The 18,760-nt window shown below is 45.6% G+C and overlaps 1 protein-coding gene and 1 long non-coding RNA gene across 2 annotated transcripts in view; one reads left to right on the top strand and one right to left on the bottom strand.

Annotated features, from left to right (window-relative positions):
• The window catches only part of PTK2B (protein tyrosine kinase 2 beta), a 138,287-nt gene extending 133,272 nt beyond the window's left edge, over positions 1 to 5,015 (bottom strand). Inside the window, 1 exon segment of the mRNA NM_001102252.1 lies at positions 4,884 to 5,015. The gene's annotated coding sequence lies outside the window, so the exon portion shown is untranslated.
• LOC132345976 (uncharacterized) lies at positions 2,835 to 8,234 on the top strand. The gene is made up of 2 exons (XR_009495623.1): positions 2,835 to 3,708; positions 4,351 to 8,234. It is a non-coding gene; the product is annotated as an uncharacterized lncRNA (long non-coding RNA).
• The last annotated feature ends 10,526 nt before the right edge of the window (positions 8,235 to 18,760 follow it).

Here is an 18,760-nt window from a genome sequence, read left to right as displayed (position 1 = left end):
GATATGAGGGTTGGACCATAAAGAAGGCTGAGTGCCGAAGAATTGATGCTTTTGAACTGTGGTGCTGGAGAAGACTCTTGAGAGTTCCCTTGGACTGGAAGGAGATCAAACCAGTCAGTCCTAAAGGAAATCAACCCTGAATATTCATAAGAAGCAGTGATGCTGAAGCTGAAGCTCCAATACTTGGGCCACCTGATGCGAAGAGCTGACTCACTGGTAAAGATCCTGATGGTGGGAAAGATTGAGGGCAGGAGAAGAAGGGGGCGACAGAGGATGAGATGACTGGATGGCATCATCGACTCAGTGAACATGAGTGTGAGCAAGCTCGGGGAGATGGTGAAGGACAGGGAAGAGTGCCATGCTGCAGTCCATGGGGTTGCAAAGAGTTGGACACGACTTAGCTACTGAACAACAACAGCCCGCTACAAGGGGTCTATAGCAAATTTAGGGATTTCTGGGGCTTCCCTCATAGCTCAGTTGGTAAAGAATCTGTCTGCAATGCAGGAGACCTGGGTTCGATTCCTGGGTCAGGAAGATCCCCTGGAGAAGGAAATGGTAACCCACTCTATTCTCTGCCTGGAGAATCCTATGGACAGAGGAGCCTGGCAGGCTGCAGTCCATGGGGTCGAAAGAGTCAGACATGACTTAACAACTAAACCACCATCACCAAGTAAGTTCAGTGATACAGATGACTCTTCTGTGGAATTGACCATGGTCTAGATCATGCAGACATGCGGGACAAATGCATATTTATCTGAGAGTGGGCTCCTTGGAACGTGTCACCAGTGGAACACCTGTAACCATCTCATGGCACAGAGTTCCTCTAAATACTGTTTGGCAAATGTTGCTCTAAGAGCTGGGGACAAAATGCTTATCACTGGGCAGGAGGATGGGGAGATTCAGCCACTGGAAAGAGAGGCCATTTTTAACCCAGCAGTTCTCATAGGGAAACACACTTTCCATTTCCTCTTTCTCTTAACAGATTCTTAGCTCCTTCCAGGTTCCCTTTCAGAATGCCAGTAAATTTGCCCTTACAAACACCCCCATAAAAGTCAAAACAAGGCATCCTTACTTCTACCCCTGAGCTCTATTTTCCTAATAAGTTACTCAGTATAAAAATGGGTACGTTGGGCTTCCCTGGTGGTCTAGTGGTTGACTGCCAATGCAGGGGACACAGGTTCAATCCCCAGTCTGGGAAGATCCCACAGGCAGCAGAGCAACTAAGCCCGTTCACCACAACTACTGAAGCCAACACGCCTAGAGTCTAAGCCCGAACACAGCAACAAAGAGTAACCCCAGCTGGAGGCAGGTAGAGAAAGTCCAGGCACAGCAATGTAGACCCAGTACAGTCAAATAAATAAATCTTTAAAAATATAAAAATGGGAATATTGACAGCCAAATTTTATGGCACATTTGTCTCTGTCAGCCACTGTGCTAGCTGTTTACCTGGATGCTCCCTGTTACTTCACTCACATTTCCTTTTAGTTGATTCTTTGAATCATTCCCCTCCCCTCACCCCCCTCACCCCACCACCAGTGTCCTCCAATAGAAGAGCTGGTTATCTCTTCCCCTGAAGCAGGGCATCTAGGCAGCAGGTCAAAGACAAAGTTGAAAAATGAGCCAGGCTCTCCCTCTCAGAAGCTAACCCACTCTCTCCCTCGGAGCGAAATCCCCACCACATATTTCCCCTGGGACCTCTGTGTGCTCAATCACTCAGTAGTGTTTGGCTCCACATGACCCCATGGACTGTTGCTCACTAGGCTCTGTCCGTGGGATTTCCCAGGCAAGAATACTGGAGTGGGTTGCCATTTCCTATTCCAGGGCAACTTCCTGATCCAGGGATCGAACCCACATCTCCTGCATTGGCAGACAGATTCTTTACCACTGTGCCACCTGGGAAGACTTTGGTACCTCTGCTGCTGCTGCTGCTGCTGCTGCTAAGTCGCTTTAGTCGTGTCCGACCCTGTGCAACCCCATAGACGGCAGCCCACCAGGCTCCCCCGTCCCTGGGATTCTCCAGGCAAGAGTACTGGAGTGGGTTGCCATTGCCTTCTCCATGCTACCTCTGAGCACTCAATAAATAAAAACAGAAATAAATGAGCCCCAAGTCCTTTGAGGATGCTACTTTGGTCACCCCCAGAAAAGTGTTACAAAGATTAATATCTACCACTTTTTCTTCAGCATTCCCTGGGTAATTTACATACATACCAGGGATTCAGCCTATAACCTGGACAAACAGGTACTCTCATCCTCATTTCTGAGAAGAGGTTCTGGGGCTGTGAGGAGCTAAGTGGTTTATGGGGGTCTCACAGCAGGCAGGTGGCCAAGCTGGCATTTGACCAGGTCCACTCAGCTCCAAAGACTAAGGAATTGTTTTTGTTTGGTTTTGTTTTTAAGAGACAACATGGTCAATTAGTGGACAAGCCCCAAAGTGGAATCTAGGAGGACTGGCTACAAGATGATATGTCCTGAGACTGTTCCCTTGGTGCCTGCACACTACCCACCCCTCACTTCCAAGCACAATAGCATCCTCGGCTTTCTCTCAGACCAGTGGTCCCTAGCCTCTGGGATCTAATGCCTGGGGATCCAAGGTGGGACTGATGTAAAAGTCATAGAAATAAAATGCACAACAAATGCGCTTGAATCATCCTGAAACCATACCTCCCCCCTTCCCAGTCTGTGGAAAGATTGTCTTCCATGAAATGATTACCTGGTACGCAAAAGATTGGGGACCACTGTACTGGAAGACAGGTGTCAGATAAAATACCAGACGTCCTGTTACACCTGAATTTCAGATCAACAGTGAATAATGTTTTAGTACAAGTATGTCCCAAAGAGTGCATGGGACATACTCGAACTTGACAAATACACCGGTGCTTATCTGAGATTCAAATCCAAGTGTTCCGTATTTTCATTTGCTAAATCTGGAAGCCCCGCCCTTGAGTCAAGTCAGAGGCTGCTGGCTCTAGGGCCTGAGTGACAGGAGTTGCCATGGCAGCCCGAGCAGACCCTCCTGGAGCTTCTCTCCCCACCTCTGCAGCGTCACTTCGCCCCTGCACTCTCCACGCACTGAACACCCCGAGCTCCTTTCAGTTTTCTGGGTGCGTCATGCTGTTTCTGGCCTCCAGTCTCAGCACTTGCTGTGCCCTGTGCTGTTTATCCCCCTCTTTCCCTCCCGGACTAATTCTACTGATCCTTCATGTCTCCGCTTAGAGCCACTTTCACCAGGAAGCCTTCCTGGATACCCTGACCAGTTAGTTCCTCCCACAGTCCCCAGAACTGGGCGGTCAGCACCTGCTGCTTTCGTCCCCACAGCACTGCTGGTGGGTGGGGGCGTTGGGGGGGTGCGGATGGTGCACACCGTGGTCCCCGACGCCCAGTGCTAACACCTGGCCTGGGGTAGGAAGTCAGCCAGTGTGTACAGAATGAAGGAATGAGAGCCCAGTGTCCTGCCAGAGCTTGTCTCTTGGTGTGTCTACTTCCCTCCCTCCGTCCATCTTCACTCACTTTTTCATCTCTGCCTCCTCTCACCCGCCCCCAGAGGAGTTGTGAAATCTGGGGTTAGGTCCACAACTGCATTCCTTGCCCTCGAGGGAGGGGCCTCCTCCTGCCCCTTCCCTCATCTTTGGCACCAACTGCCCCTGAGGGCTCATGTCCAGCTACAGGTCGGGGGAAGCTCTTCTCTGCTCTGGCTTCTGAGTGCCCCTGGTGAGTGTCCCCTGCGTCCCAAATTCAGTTCCTTCCTCTCCTGACCCTTGGAGGAGTCTAACTGGATTGAGCACCAAGTTTGGGGTGCAGGGAGTAGGGAGTGTCAGATGGCTGAGGGTTAGGGCAGTTGGTGGGGTTCTTGCTGGGCTCAGAACAGCACCCATATGCTGCCTGTTTGCCCACGCACCGCCTGCCAGGAGGAGAAGGCGGCAGGGAGCTTAACTCTTTAGAGGTATTCCCAAGTAGTTTCACAGAGACCCAGGGCGGCAGCGGGTGTTAACTTTAGTCCCCCAGGGCACACAGGTACTCTCTCTCTCTCTCTCTCTCTCTCTCACATACACACACACACACACACACACACACACACACACACACACGAGTCCTGCCTCTACGCCCTTGCAGAGCCCTGCTCGCTTCCAGTCGGGGGTGCAACATACAGAAGATGCCTCGTGGGGTGGTCAGGTGGGGGAACAAGAATCCAATGCGGGGAGCCGCGGGGTGTTCATGGGCCCGTGACCGGGGTGGGCGCGCTGTCTTCAGGGGCAGGGGCGGGGGGTGGGGGTGCAGCGCGGGGCGCAGGCAAAGGCTCTAAGGCAGGAGTGGAAGGTGGATTCTGAAAGCTCTCTGATCTGACCTTTGCAGGCAGGCGGCCCTTCTGAGTCCTCTCATCATAACCCCGGCCTTCCCTGTCTGAACCCGATAAGAGAACTAAGAGGGGAAAGAAAACACCCTTGAGTTTCAAATTAACTCCCCAAATAGACTCCTTCTCCCTCTGGCCGAGGGCTAGCCGGCCCAGAGGCTCCCACATCTGGGTCCGCGGTCCGGGAGTCGCCCCCCACCCCTCCTTCGTCCAGCCTCCAACTTCTGGCCAGGCGCTCGGCGCCGATCGATCGCGGGAGGGGACTCACTCGGGGCGAAGCGCCGGCTCCAGTGGCGGCGGCTGCGGCTTCTCCTCTGCTCGGCCAGGTGCGGCGGGGGCTAGGCAGGTAAGGGGCGCTTCCGAAGGGGCTCGCGGCGGCTCGGGAGGCCTCCGCTGAGTAAGAGCGCTGACAGGTTTGTGTTTTCCCCTTCTCCTCCTCCGGCTTAACCACACCCCTGCCGCTCTCCTCCCCACTTCCTTAAAGGGTGGGGTGTGTTGTCTGCGGTGTGGAGCGTGTGTGGCTCCAGCCTCTTACCATAAACTCTGAAATAGACGCCGCTGCCAATTCCCGGAGCTGCACGTGCCCACCTGGGAAGGGGCCGTCTCTGCCACCCCCAACCCCACGTGGGGTCTCCTGATAGTCTTTGTCACCACCGCTTCCACCTCGTGAGCAGTTGAGCACCCCCAATTCCACCCCTCCTCGCTCTCCCTTCCTCTCCACTGGGAAGCTTTCCTCTTAGCTCCCAGGTCTGTTGCAGAGCTAGAGACTGTTAGCAGCCTGCCACTCCCAGCATCGGTGTCCCTCCGGGTCTCTTCAAGTCCTAAAGTGCTGCTTTGGGAGGGTGGAGTAGGGGCACCAGAGATCAGGTGACTATCACCAGGGGCTTTGGCAGAACTGGTCCAGGCGTCTTAATGCCATGGACCAGGTTCCTGCACTGCAACAGCCAGGACCAGAAGCACAATAATAGATGCTGGGCAGCCTTTCCTCGTCCCCTCTCCACATCAGTCCACTTGGTTTGTTGACCAAGAGTCTGGTTTGCCTCTTCACTTAGGCCAGGAGGGCAGCAAGAGTCGAGGCAGTGACTCAAGGACACTTAGTAACCCCTTTCTCTGTCACTAGAAAGATTCTAGATTTTTTCTTGAGTAGGAGCAGGTGAACAGGACTTAGCATAAAGTCAAAAAGCTGGTGTGTCACTCAGCATTCCTCACCTTCTCGAAGTTCCTCTCCAGAGCCCCACCCCAAACTTCTTCATTCTGTATCCTGAGAAGAACTGGAATCTCCCACACTGTTAAAGGATGCTCTTCACAAAGGCGTCTCTGAGCATGGTGCCCCCTGGTGTTGTGCAGCTGCCTGTGACAGCCCAGTGTACACTACAACCAGCCCCAGTCTTCCTCCCCCCAAGCACTTCCAAACTCAGAGAACAAGCCACCCCAGGAGAAAAGCCAGCATTTGGTTAGTATGTCTAAATGCCAATCACTGTGCCAAGGAACACTCAGTTTACATTTTATCTATGTTAACATTTCCTTTCATTCTTCCCATTTTCTGAAAAGAAAACAGATTTAGATTAAAACGTCCAAGGCTGCAAAATCAGAAAGTCAAAGTTTCCTGTAAGTGTGATCAGTGGACTGTCTGTAGCTCTTAAAATGCAGATACCTGGATGTGACTCTGGGGCTACTGAAAATCAGAATCTCTGAGCCTGGGACCCACCCACTCATGCAGGGTAACTTACAACCCATCTGTTGGAACTCACAGCCTTGTTAATCGCATACACTGATCAGCTGTGTTCTCAGCACCAAGTATTGCCGGGGTCCACAAAGCAGTGAGAAGACACACAGGTAGGTATCCAGGGATACCTTGGCTAGGGCTTGGGCGACAAAGTGAGTCAGATAGGGTAAACTGGAGTTAGTAGGGGACTTATGGGGGACGATGAGGCACTAACTGACCACTCTATGAGGAACTTGTCAGAGGGCATCAGAAAGCGGGTGACCTGATTGTCTTCCTGGCATGGGAATGAGGTGATGAAGGTCCAGTGGTGTGAAGGCAAGGGAACCTGTGCGAACTGTGGAGAGTTTGGTGCCAGGTCTTGACAGTGGGTACTCAAGAGCAAAGCTACTCCAGACTGGTTTAATAAAAGCTGAATTTGTGTATGCTGCCTCTGTGTGGCCAAATCCATGAACTACATCTTCATTGACTTGTAATTCAGAGGAAGAAGTTTTCAGATATTTAGATTGTTTAAGTCTTTAGCAAATTTTTTTGAAGCTCCAAAATCTAGCTCCTGGAATTGTAGCATCACAGGTTTTATTTGTGAAATAGGCCTTGAGGAATTCCCTGCAATGTATAACTCCATCTTCAGGTCTTCTTATACTCTGTCCAATGTGTGTGTGCTCAATCGTGTCTGACTCTTCGCAACCCCATGGACTGAAGCCCACCAGGCTCCTCTGATCATGGAATTTCCCAGGCAAGAATACTGGAATGGGTTGCCATTTCCTCCTCCAGGGGATCTTCTAGACCTAGGGATAGTACCCGTGTCCGTTGCGCTCCTGCATTGGCAGGTGGATTCCCCTTTGACTCTCCTTTATTGCCCCATAGTCATTCAGTCCCTACGTTCTTGGAATCCTTCTAAGCATGTTTCCTACTCGTCATTTTCATTCTAGTCCTATTGCCCCTACTATGGGTCACGGTCTGTTTGTTTTATGCCTAGACTTTAGAAAAGGATTCTTTTGATCTTCCCACACTGCTATCTGGACTTCAGTAAAGTGGTCTGATCAGGTGATGAGCTTCCAGTTGGCATCTGAAACCACAGGAATAGGTGCGATGGTCTGGGACAGCAGTGAGAGGGAGCAGAGATCTTAAGGTCTGGCTCTTGCCAGGAGCAAACTTAGTGAAGAGGCAACAGTTGGGTCAGGGAGGGAGTTAATGAATGAAATACAAGTGTGAACATAGAGGCAGCATGTTGGCTGAAAGGAAAATTGAAGAGATGGGGTGCTGAGGCACTTGTGGGTTGAAACATGGCTATGTAATCATTTGCTTAAGATGCAGGTTTAAATGCACATGGAAGGATCCAGTCGAGAAGGAAGACGTGAACTTGAGCAGGTGGGATCCTTCTCTCTGAGCTCATATCTCCTAATCTAGAAGATTAAGGACTACCTTCACTGCCTATTTCACAAGGTTCTGTGATGCTTAAGTTAACAACTACAAAAATGCTATAAAATACTGTAATTATTATTTTTAGAGTGATAGGAATTAAATAGGATGGGATTAGTGGGGAGATTTACATATGTATCTGTTATATGTATACAGTTTATTGAGTGTTCACTATGACGAGCACTTTTACCCATCATCTAAGTAATCTTCACAACAGTTCAGATTGATTATAATACTCCTATTTTGCAGAAAGGTAAAGGAGGCTTGGAGAAGGTAAATAAAAAATTTGTCCACCACCCAGGTGGTAAAGAGAGAAGCTGAAGCCATTTGCTGGGCCATGATGGTAGTGATTGGAGTCTCTCCATTATGGACAATGGAGTTAAATCGCATAATATAAATTTACAATTACAATTCATTTCATTTTAAAAGGACAGCATGGTCATAAGTGTCCTGAACAAAAAAACAAAGAAAAAACTCATGGGCACATGCACTAAACAATTAAGTTGTTCATGACCCAAAGCCATCTGCCTCTAATTTAACCAGGTACCACTAAGTGTACTAAATGGGCCATGGTTGAAGCCAAAATGAAGGACTCAAAACCATACCCTTGACTTCTAAAGAACCCTTTATTCCATCCACAAAAGCACTCCTGCTTGTCCTCCTCTCTTCACTTATAGTAGTATCCCTGATTTTTAGTTGGCCAGAGGCTGCCCAAAATAAAGACTGCCTTTCCCAGTCTGCCTTGCAAGTGTGACTGGGTGATTATGTTCTGGGTGATGGCTGGTGAGTAGACATACGTATGCAGCATCAGGACCAAGTCCTTCCTTCAGTGGGTATGCCCTCCACTAGTCCGTTTTCCACTTCCACCTGATGATGGACCCTGAAGCAATCTTCTTGGCCTGTGTGTTTGAGAATAGCTAAGCAACATGAGAGACGAAGCCTGGGTCCCTGTTGAATGCCATCAAGCCAGCGTGCTGGCCCCAGACTTGGCCTGGACCTGGGTAAACTTTTTACATGAGAGAGAAAGAAACACTTCAGTTGTTCAGGTTACTACTGCCTTGAGGCTTTTCTGTTGAAAACCAAAGCCAAAACTGCATCTTTTAGCCCATTTCAATATAGCATCATTTAGTTCATTTTTTAAGTATACAAATTAAGGCAGAACCTCAACATCCCCATATATAAAATGGAAATAATTGACAGAGTTGTGAGAAGACTAGAAATAATACATGGAAGTTTTCTTGCTAGTGCTATGGTTCATAGTGGACAATAATGGGAGGTATTATAACCTGTTGTAAGTTTAAAAAATGTGTTCCTGAAATAAAAATGATGGTTACTTTGAAATATTCCATATCCTGCTTCCAAAAGTGTAAGGAAAAGAGAAACAAAAACAGCAAAATTTAGAACTGACATAAGATGAATGATGGGTATGTGGGGGTTAATTATACTATTCTCTCTAACACTGTGTTTGAAAATATTCATAGTAAAAAAGTTAAAATAAATAAAATCTTTCCAGAGAGCGGGGGAAAAAAGAATTCTGGGACATAATCCAAAGTATCTCCTTTGGAAAAATAAAATGATATTAAATGAACTGAGAAATTAATTTGGGTACCCAAGTGGAAGGGCAGATGGATAAGGCAGAAGACTGTTTTTGTTTTCAGCAGTTTCCACAGCCTGGGGCACTGCTGCCAGCCCTTCTATAGCCCCTCAAGGTGGAGGCAGGCCAGTGGGCTCTGGGATGCTCCTGGAGGGTGCCTGCATGGAAGGGGAGCCCGCCTTGCCCACTCGGGGTCAGCTCTGTGTCCTGTGACTTTGACTTTGGTTTTCAATCCTTAGCCCTACCTGTGACTGAACTCACCAGGTCCCCCCACCTCCAGCCTATGGAAAAGCTCTGAAGTAACAAATGACTGTGTGAATCTTGTTTTGCCATTGCTGATGCCAGAGATTCTAACACACATGGCTATCAGCTCCCAGCCCACACTATGCTAGAAGCATCAACTAGGAAGAAGTGCAGGTTGCTATAGGCAGGCTCTAATAAACAAAGAAAGAAAGAAAGCCCAGCCGATGCAAGAACCTGCAAATCACAGGGATCTGTGGCCACTGAAGGGGCAGAGAAAAAGAATCCTGCACACTTCATTAACTTCTGAGGGCACCCCATTATTACCCAGCCTAGCCCAGTGATTATTGTCTATTTTGGTAAGTCATGAAGAAAAGTTTAAATGATATTCTGCATCCTCTATTTTAGAGAGAGAAAAGCACATGATGTAATTTAAAAAAAATTTCTGTTGAAAATGTTTGCCATAAAATAATTGAGCGCTTAAAGATAAATTTTAGGAACATGGAACATCGGTTTAGATTTCATTTTGTCAAGTTGTCAAGTTGCAGTCTGTACCAGAGTATTTTTACCAACCTCGCTCCTTCACAAGGAGTAGCAGTAATGTGTAGCCTTCACTGGGGACCTCCAAGTGTTATTGTTAGTTGCTCAGTTGTGTCTGACTCCTTGAGACCCCATGGACTATGGCCTGCCAGGCTCCTCTGTCCATGGGATTCTCCAGGCAAGAATACTGGAATGAATATCCATTCTCTTCTCCAGGGGATCTTCCAGACCCAGGGATCAAACCCAGGTCTCCTGCACTGGAGGCAGATTCTTTACTGCCTGAGCCACCAGGGGGACCTCCAAACAATGGGTCAAAACCCCAAATGCTGACGGAGGCAGGGAGTGAGAGGGAAGCTGGCTAGATGGGGAACCTGGCAAACAGGAACAAATGTTCCTCCTACAGGGAGCAGCTGCTATTCAGCTCAAGTCTCCTGCCATGTAGAAGAGGGAGCTTAATGTGGCAATTGTAGACAGATCTTTCCTTCTTTAAGAGCAAAGGCAGACTGGTTATTCGAAAAGGAAATTAAGAAAATATTTTCATTTACAATAGTATCAAAAAGGATAAAATGAAGGCGAAAGACTTGTACACTGAGAATTGTAAAACACTGCTGTAAGAAATCATCAGTTCAGTTCAGTTCAGTCTCTCAGTCGTGTCTGACTCTTTGTGACCCCATGGACTGCAGCATGCCAGGCTTCCCTGTCCATCACCAACTCCTGGAGATTCCTCAAACTCATGTCCATAGAGTCAGTGATGCCATCTAACCATCTCATCCTCTGTCGTCCCCTTCTCCTGCCTTCAATCTTTCCCAGCTTCACGGTCTTTTCCAATGAGTCTGCTCTTCTCATCAGGTGGCCAAAGTATTGGAGTTTCAGCTTCAACGTCAGTCCTTCCAATGAATATTCAGGACTGATTTCCTTTAGGATGGACTGGTTGGATCTCCTTGCAGTCCAAGGGACTCCCAAGAGTCTTCTCCAACACCACAGTTCAAAAGCATCAATTCTTTGACACTCAGCTTTCTTTATGGTCCAACTCTCACACCCATACATGACTACTAGAAAAACCATAGCTTTGATTAGATGGACCTTTGTTGGCAAAGTAATGTCTCTGCTTTTTAATATGCTGTCTAGGTCAGTCATAGCTTTTCTTCCAAGGAGAAAGTGTCTTTTAATTTCATGGCTACAGTCACCATCTGTCTGTCACTGTTTCCATTGTTTCCCCATCTGTTTGCCATTAAGTGATGGGACCAGGTGCCATGATCTTCATTTTTGAATGTTGAGTTTTAGGCCAGCTTTTTCACTCTCCTCTTTCACTTTCATCAAGAGGCTCTTTAGTTCCTCTTCGCTTTCTACCATAAGGGTGGTGTCATCTGCATATCTGAGGTTATTGATATTTCTCCTGGCAATCTTGATTCCAGCTTGTGCTTCATCCAGCCCAGCATTTTGCATGATGTATTCTGCATATAAGTTAAATAAACAGGGTGACAATATACAGCTTTGACGTACTCCTTTCCCAATTTGGAAGTAATCATAGTACACAAGTAAATGGAAAGATATCCTGCATTCATAGATTGGAAGACAATATTGTTAAGATGGCAATACTACTCCCAAGCTATTTACAGATTTAATGCAATCCCTATGAAAATCTGAACACCATTTAATACAGAAACAGATTTAAAAAAAACCATCCTAAAATTAATATGGAATCTGAACAGACCCCAACACTCAAAATAATCTTTAAAAACCAAAACAGAGTTGGAGGTCTCATACTTCCAGATTTATAAACTCGTTACAAAGCTGCGGTAATCAAAACAGTATGGTACCAGCATAAAGACAGGCATATGCTACTGCTACTGCTAAGTCACTTCAGTCGTGTCCGGCTCTGCGTGATCCCATAGACGGCAGCCCACCAGGCTCCCCCGTCCCTGGGATTCTCCAGGCAAGAACACTGGAGTGGGTTGCCATTTCCTTCTCCAGTGCATGAAAGTGAAAAGTCAAAGTAAAGTTGCTCAGTCGTGTCCGACCCTCAGCGATCCCATGGACTGCAGTCTTCCAGGCTCCTCCATCCACAGGATTCTCCAGGCAGGAGTACTGGAGTGGGGTGCTATTGAGAGTTAAGAAATGAACCCTTGCATATACGGTCAAATGGTCTTCAACAAGGGTGCCAAGACCATTCAATGGGGAAAGGACAGTCTCGTCAACAAATGGTGGTGTGAAAAATGGATATCCACATACAAAAGAGTGAAGTTGGACCCTTCCTTTACTTCATGTACAAAAAATTAATTCAAAATACAATGAAGACTTACATATAAGATTTAAAACTATAAAGTTATTAGAAGAAAACATAGGGGAAAACTTTCATGACATTGGGAATGATTTCTTGGATATGACATCAAAAGCACAGGCAACAAAAATAAAAAGAGATAAATTTGACTGCATCAGACTAAAAAAAATTCTGTGAAGCAAAATGAAAATGGATGGTAACAAAATGATATAATGGGAGAAGATATTTTTCAAGTGATCTAGTAAGGGGATAATACTCAGAATATATAAAGAACTCATACAACTCAACAACAAAAACATCGAATAACCTGATTTTAAAAGGGGCAAAAGACTTAATAGACATTTCCCTAAAGATGATATCCAGGTGGCCAACAAACATGGGAAAAGATGTTCAACATCACTAATCAATAGGGAAATGCAGATCAAAAACACAGGCAGATATTACCTCACATCCATTAGGATGCCTACCACTAAAAAAGAAAGAAAGAAAGAAAGAAAATAATAAATGTTGGCCAGGAGGTAGAGAAATTTGGAATCCTTGGGCACTGTTGTTGGGAATGTTAAGATGGTGAATCTGTCGTAGACAACAGTATGTCAGTTCCTTAAAAAAGTAAAAATCAATCCAGGGATTCCACTTCTGGGCATATACTCTAAAGAATTGAAGACAGGGTCCCAAAGAGATATTTGTACACTCATGTTCACAGCAGCATCATTCACAATAGCCATAAGGTGGGAGCAACCCAAATGCCCATCAATAGATGAATGGGTTAGCAAAAATGTGGTACATATATACAGTGGAATATTATTCAGCTTAAAAAAAGGAGGGAAACTTTAAGATATGCTACCAGATGAATGAACTTTGAGAACATTATGCTTAGTGAGATAAGCCAGTCACAAAAAGACAACTATTATTTGATTCCCCATATCTGCGGTACCTAGCCTAGTCAAATTGTTAGAGACCTAAAGTAGACTGGCGGTGCCAGGGGGAGGGGAAAGGAGGAAGAGACTATTTGTTTAAAGGGTTCAGAGTTTCAGTTTTACAAGATGAGAAGTTCTGGGCATTGTGTTGCACAATAATGGGAATATACTTCATACTGCTGAACTGTACTTAAAAATGCCCGCTGCTGCTGCTAAGTCACTTCAGTCGTGTCCGACTCTGTGCGATCCCAGAGACGGCAGCCCACCAGGCTCCCCCGTCCCTGGGATGGCCAATTTTATGCTTATTTTAGCACAATTAATTTTTTTTAAACAATGGGAAAGCAAAGTTTAAAAAATTTTTAATGGAAAATCTCCCAATTTGCATATGATGGCAACTGTTTTGAGCCTCTAGTTGCCTATTTCGTGGTGATTTCCCCCTCTTTGGTAATAAATAGCCAAGCCCCAGATGTATCTCAGTGATGATCTCTGCAGCACTTGATGCAGGTAAAACCTAATTGATTCAGGCCAGTCATAGTAGGCTCATCTCCCTGGCTGGTGATGGATTTAGAGGTGGGCATGTGACCCAGTTCTGACCCATAAGGTGTGAGGGAAGGTCTTCTGGAGGTTTGTAGGAAAGGTTTCTTGGCTCTGAAAAGGAGACATACTAAGGAGAAATGGTCCTTTCCATTACTGGACATTGGTTTATATCAGGATAAGATGCCTGGGGCAGTGCAGTAATTTTCCAACCCAAAGGCAGCCATGGGCAGACCAGAAAAATGGAAGGAATCTGGGGGTCTCAGTGTGACTGGGTTGGACGTAGCCTTCTTGCCTCTAGACTTTCTGTTACGTGAGATCATACATGCTCTTACTGTTGGGTTGCAATTTACAAGTGGCAGCTTAGAAGATCGTAAGTGAAACAGAGGGGGAATATGGATCCAATAAAAGAAGTCTGCAACTGAATCTGATCCAGAGGGCAGTGATTTACTACCTTAGGTGTTTCTCTTTTGTTTTTGTTGTTTTGTCATTAAGCCATGTCTGACATTTTGCCACCCCATGGCCTGTAGCCCTCCAGGCTCCTCTGTTGATGGGATTTTCCAGGCAAGAATACTGGAGTGGGTTGCCATTTCATGTTTCCCTGCTACTGCTGCTAAGTCACTTCAGTCGTGTCCGACTCTGTGTGACCCCATAGATGGCAGCCCACCAGGTTCCCCCGTCCCTGGGATTCTCCAGGCAAGAACACTGGAGTGGGGTGCCATTTCCTTCTTCAATGCATCAAAGTGAAAAGTGAAAGTGAAGTCGCTTAGTCGTGTCCAACCCTCAGCGACCCGATGGACTGCAGCCTTCCAGGCTCCTCCATCCATGGGGTTTTACAGGCAAGAGTACTGGAGTGGGGTGCCATTGCCTTCTCCCATGTTCCCCTGCTGCTGCTGCTGCTAAGTCGCGTCAGTCGTGTCCAACTCTGTGTGACCCCGCAGACGACAGCCCAACAGGCTCCTCTGTCCCTGGGATTCTCCAGGCAAGAGTACTGGAGTGGGGTGCCATTGCCTTCTCCGCATGTTTCCCTAGTCACTTGCATTAAGGACTATTTTCTTAGGACAGTTCTCCCTGCATTAGTCAAGCAAACTCAGAGCCCCACCGCCCCCACCCCCAGCTCCTTTTCTTCATGGTGTAGGCCTGAGAGAAGGCCCAAGCCACCAGTGTGTCCACTATCAGGTGTGAGACTACAGTGATTTCCTCAAAGATGTCCTTGGTAATGTTGCTGAACAAGTTCAAGTATGTCGGCATCTCTGGTTGCTTGTTTCTAAAAATGGTTCATGCTACTTCCAGCTCTGTAATTGTCAAATATAGAAGTCATCTTCCTTATCCCTATAATATTCTCCAATAGTAAATCTGCTTTGTCTGGTATTAATAGGGCCACTCCTAGGACTCCCTGGCAGTCCGGTGGTTAAGACTTCGCCTTCCAGTGCAGGGGGTACGGGTTCAATCCCTGGTTGAGGAGCTAACATCCCACATGCCTCTTGGCCAAAAAACCAAAACCAAAACCAAAACACAAAACAGAAGCAATATTGTTACAAATTCGATAAAAACTTTAAAAATGGTCCACATTCCAAAAAAAAAAAAATCTTAAAAATATAGGGCCACTCCAGCTTTCTTTGATTCATGTTTGTGTGGTATAACTTTTCTTATTCTTTTACTTTTAGCTTATTTGTAGGTTTACATGTGAAGTGGTTTTCTTATATAGTTGAGTCTTGCCTTTTTATCTAACCTAACAATCTCTGCTTTTTATTTGCAGTAGTCACTTTCTAATCAACTGCTTTTAAAAAGGGAGAGAAAAAGCCACTCTTCTTTCTGCACCTAGGAATATATATTTTTTTCTCCTAACACAACATTTAAGAAAGAGAAGTCATTCCCGACATACATTTGTGTGATATTGCCATATATAAAATAGATAGCTGGTGGGAATTTGTTGTATGACACAGGGAACCCTAAACCAGTGTTCTGTGACAACCTAGAGGAAGGAGGTGGGAGAGAGGTTTAAGAGGGAGAGGACATATGTTTACCTATGTCTGATTCCTGTTGAAGTATGGCAGAAACCATCACAATATTGTAAAGTAACTATCCTCCAGTTAAAAATAAAATTAAAATAAATAGAAAAATGTATATGATGATAGCAGGGGGTTGGAAATGTGGCATTGCCTGGCAAAAATGCCTGGGGATGGAATGGAATGGGGCAAGTTATAGCAGTGAGAACTGCCAGTCAAGTTTTGCAATAGTTTAACTGGTATACAGAGGATCTGAACTTCAGGGCCTCTGAGGAAGGTCCTTTCTACTGGAAGAAGAAACAGGAGCTGCTGACACATGAATTATGATCACCAAGACTTCTCTTTCCTGGTTTCTATGTCTTAGTCACCCTCTTTCCTGAAATTATGCAAAGAATTAAAAAAAGTTCAGAATGTTGGAGCTAGTAAGAATTTGCAGCAATTAGTCAAATCTTTCCTTAACAGTTGAGGAAAAGAAAGTAAGAAAAGTGAAACATTATTCCCCATGTCATGGTCCTGGCTAATGGTGGAGCTTGGAATAGGACCAAATCCTTTCCAGATTTCCAGAAAGACAGGAGGACCTTACTGGTTTAATGTTAACCTTTGTATTCTACTTAAAGGAAAAATAAAAATCCATTTGTTAATATATAGTCTTTACCCTTGTTTGATTTGTGGCTCTACCTAGAGAGCTGAGAAAAAACCAACAACAAAACAAACAAGGAACATCATAAGAACAGAAGGAAACAAATATATAGCAAAACAGATTCAAAGAGCAACTGGGACACAAAAATAAAATAGTGAAAGGAAACAAGACTAGAAGATAAGACTTTCCAGCAAGGTGCCTGGCATGTGATTTCCCCAGTGGCTCAGTGGTAAAGAATCCACCTGCCAAGCAGGAGACATGGGTTTGATCCTGGGTGGGTAAGATCCCCTGGAGGAGAAAATGGCAACCTCCTCCAGTATTCTTGCCTGGGAGTTCCTATGGACAGAGGAGCCCACTGGGCTACAGTACATGGGGTTGCAAAGAGTCTGACATGACTTAGCAACTAAACAACATCCTATCATGTGGGGTTATGAGCCCCATCTTGTGGCCCTTTTGGATATTGCTTAAAGTTCATTTTTAAACCAGTCAACATAACTGGAGCAGCATTCCTCGGCTTCCCTGGTGGCTCAGATGGTAAAGAATCCGCCTGCAACATGGAGGAGGCCTGGGTTCAATGCCTGGGTTGGGAAGAACCTCTGGAAAGGGACTGGCTACCCACTCCAGTGTTTTTGCCTGGAGAATTCCATGGCCAGAGGAGCCATTAGTTTACAAAGACTTGGACACAACTGAGCAACTAACTCTTTATACTTTCAAACTCAACTGGAGTACCGGAAAAAAATCACCTGGGTATGAAAATGCAGATTCCTAGGCCTTTTCCTCCAAAGAGGCAAATAGATCAAAGAGTCTGGGCTCAAGAATCTGTGCTCCTAGAAAGCTCCCCAGGTGATTATAGGGGAAACAAACTGGCATTGAGCAAGAAACACTTGTCAACAACAAACTGACACTTGCCATCTCCCTCTACAAGGATTAAATCATGTGCTGCTGCAGATGCTGACTTTCAACACCTCTGAAAGGAGTACAGGGTAGAGAGCAGAAATGAGACTCTGTACTCTGGGAAAAACTAGCAGGGTAGATCTTCAAATAGTTAGGTATTTTCAGGAGCTGATTTTATGAGCCCAATTCTTGTATCTCCTCATATTTAGAAAAGCATTAACATTCTTCACGGTGACAACTGCTCCTCATGACTAGCAGACCCCTTTGGCAAAATGTATGTGCTTGATTTCATGTACTTCCCCCTCACCAAAATCACATATATACTGTCCTTCTTCCCTACCTCTTCAGAGCAACTTCTCAGCACTATCTAAAATGCTAACTCCCCAGCTATAGTCCTCTTTTTTTTTTTTTTAAACTCAGAATATAGTCTTCATTTTGCCCCCAATGAAATTTAACTCACAACTCTCACATTGTGTATTTTTTTGTCAGCATACTGCAGATGGCAATAGGAATTAGTGGCATCCATCCCCTAGGCATTGTGGCTACAGGTCTATTCTGAGTACAAGTTTGGAAGGAAATTGTCTAGCACTATAAAGGTCTGAAATTTAACCTGCTTGCAAGCTAACAAATTATCAATGAAAAAAAAATGGTTCCTGCCTTATCAGTCAACAAAAGATGCTGCAGCCATCAAGCCATCATAGTAATGCTGCCCCAACCTAGTGGTCAACTACTGCGGCCACCCATCAATGATATGCCCTGAAGAAACTCAGCAGGAGAAAGCACAGGGCACTGGCCTCAGACAGCTGAGGTGCATACCAAAGGAATGATTTCAGTGAGTCCAGACTGTTGTATTTTCCCGTACACAGAAAAAGTGCTAAATTCCTTGAGATATCTACCTTTCCTTAACAGCAATCTTTTGAAGTTTTGACTACTTGGTCTTTGTTGCAAAAACTATATATGGCTCCTCCCTTACCTCTTTGGAGCAGTTTCTCAGAGCTGTCTGAGATGCTGTGTCCCTGGCTGAAGTCCTCAGTTTTGTTCACCAAATAAAACATGATCCTCAACTTCTAAGGTTTTTTTTTTCAGTTGACACTTTAGTATGCAAGTTTCAGGAGTGCTGGTAGATGAGACTCTTGGTTCAGAGACAAAGGACAGTTTATTACTAACAGCAATTTCAGTAGTCAGATTATAGTCACTTGAGCCAGTTTCCTGACTTAATTCCCAAAAGGCATTGTAGAGTGGGCCAAAGGATGGAGCTTAGAGAACCTGAATCTTTTTTTTTTTTTTTAATTGGAGGATAATTACAATATTGTGGTGGTTTTTGCCATACATTGACATGAATCAGCCATGGGTTGCACATGTGTTCCCCCATCCTGAACCCCTCTCCCATCTCATTTCCTGCCCCATCCCTCTGGTTTTCCCAGAGTTCTGGCTTTGAGTGCCCTGCTTCATGCATCAAACTTGCACTGGTCATCTATTTTACATATGGTAATATACATGTTTCAATGCTATTCTTTCATATCATCCCACCCTTGCCTTCTCCCACATAGTCCAAGTCTGTTCTTTACACCTGTCTCTTTTGTTGACTTACATATAGGATTGTTGTTACTATCTTTCT

This window comes from Bos taurus, chromosome 8 (assembly GCF_002263795.3).
Source record: "Bos taurus isolate L1 Dominette 01449 registration number 42190680 breed Hereford chromosome 8, ARS-UCD2.0, whole genome shotgun sequence".
Taxonomy (NCBI): domain Eukaryota; kingdom Metazoa; phylum Chordata; class Mammalia; order Artiodactyla; family Bovidae; genus Bos; species Bos taurus.
Note: the sequence above shows the minus strand (reverse complement) of the source record. Positions and strands in the feature narration are given on the sequence as shown.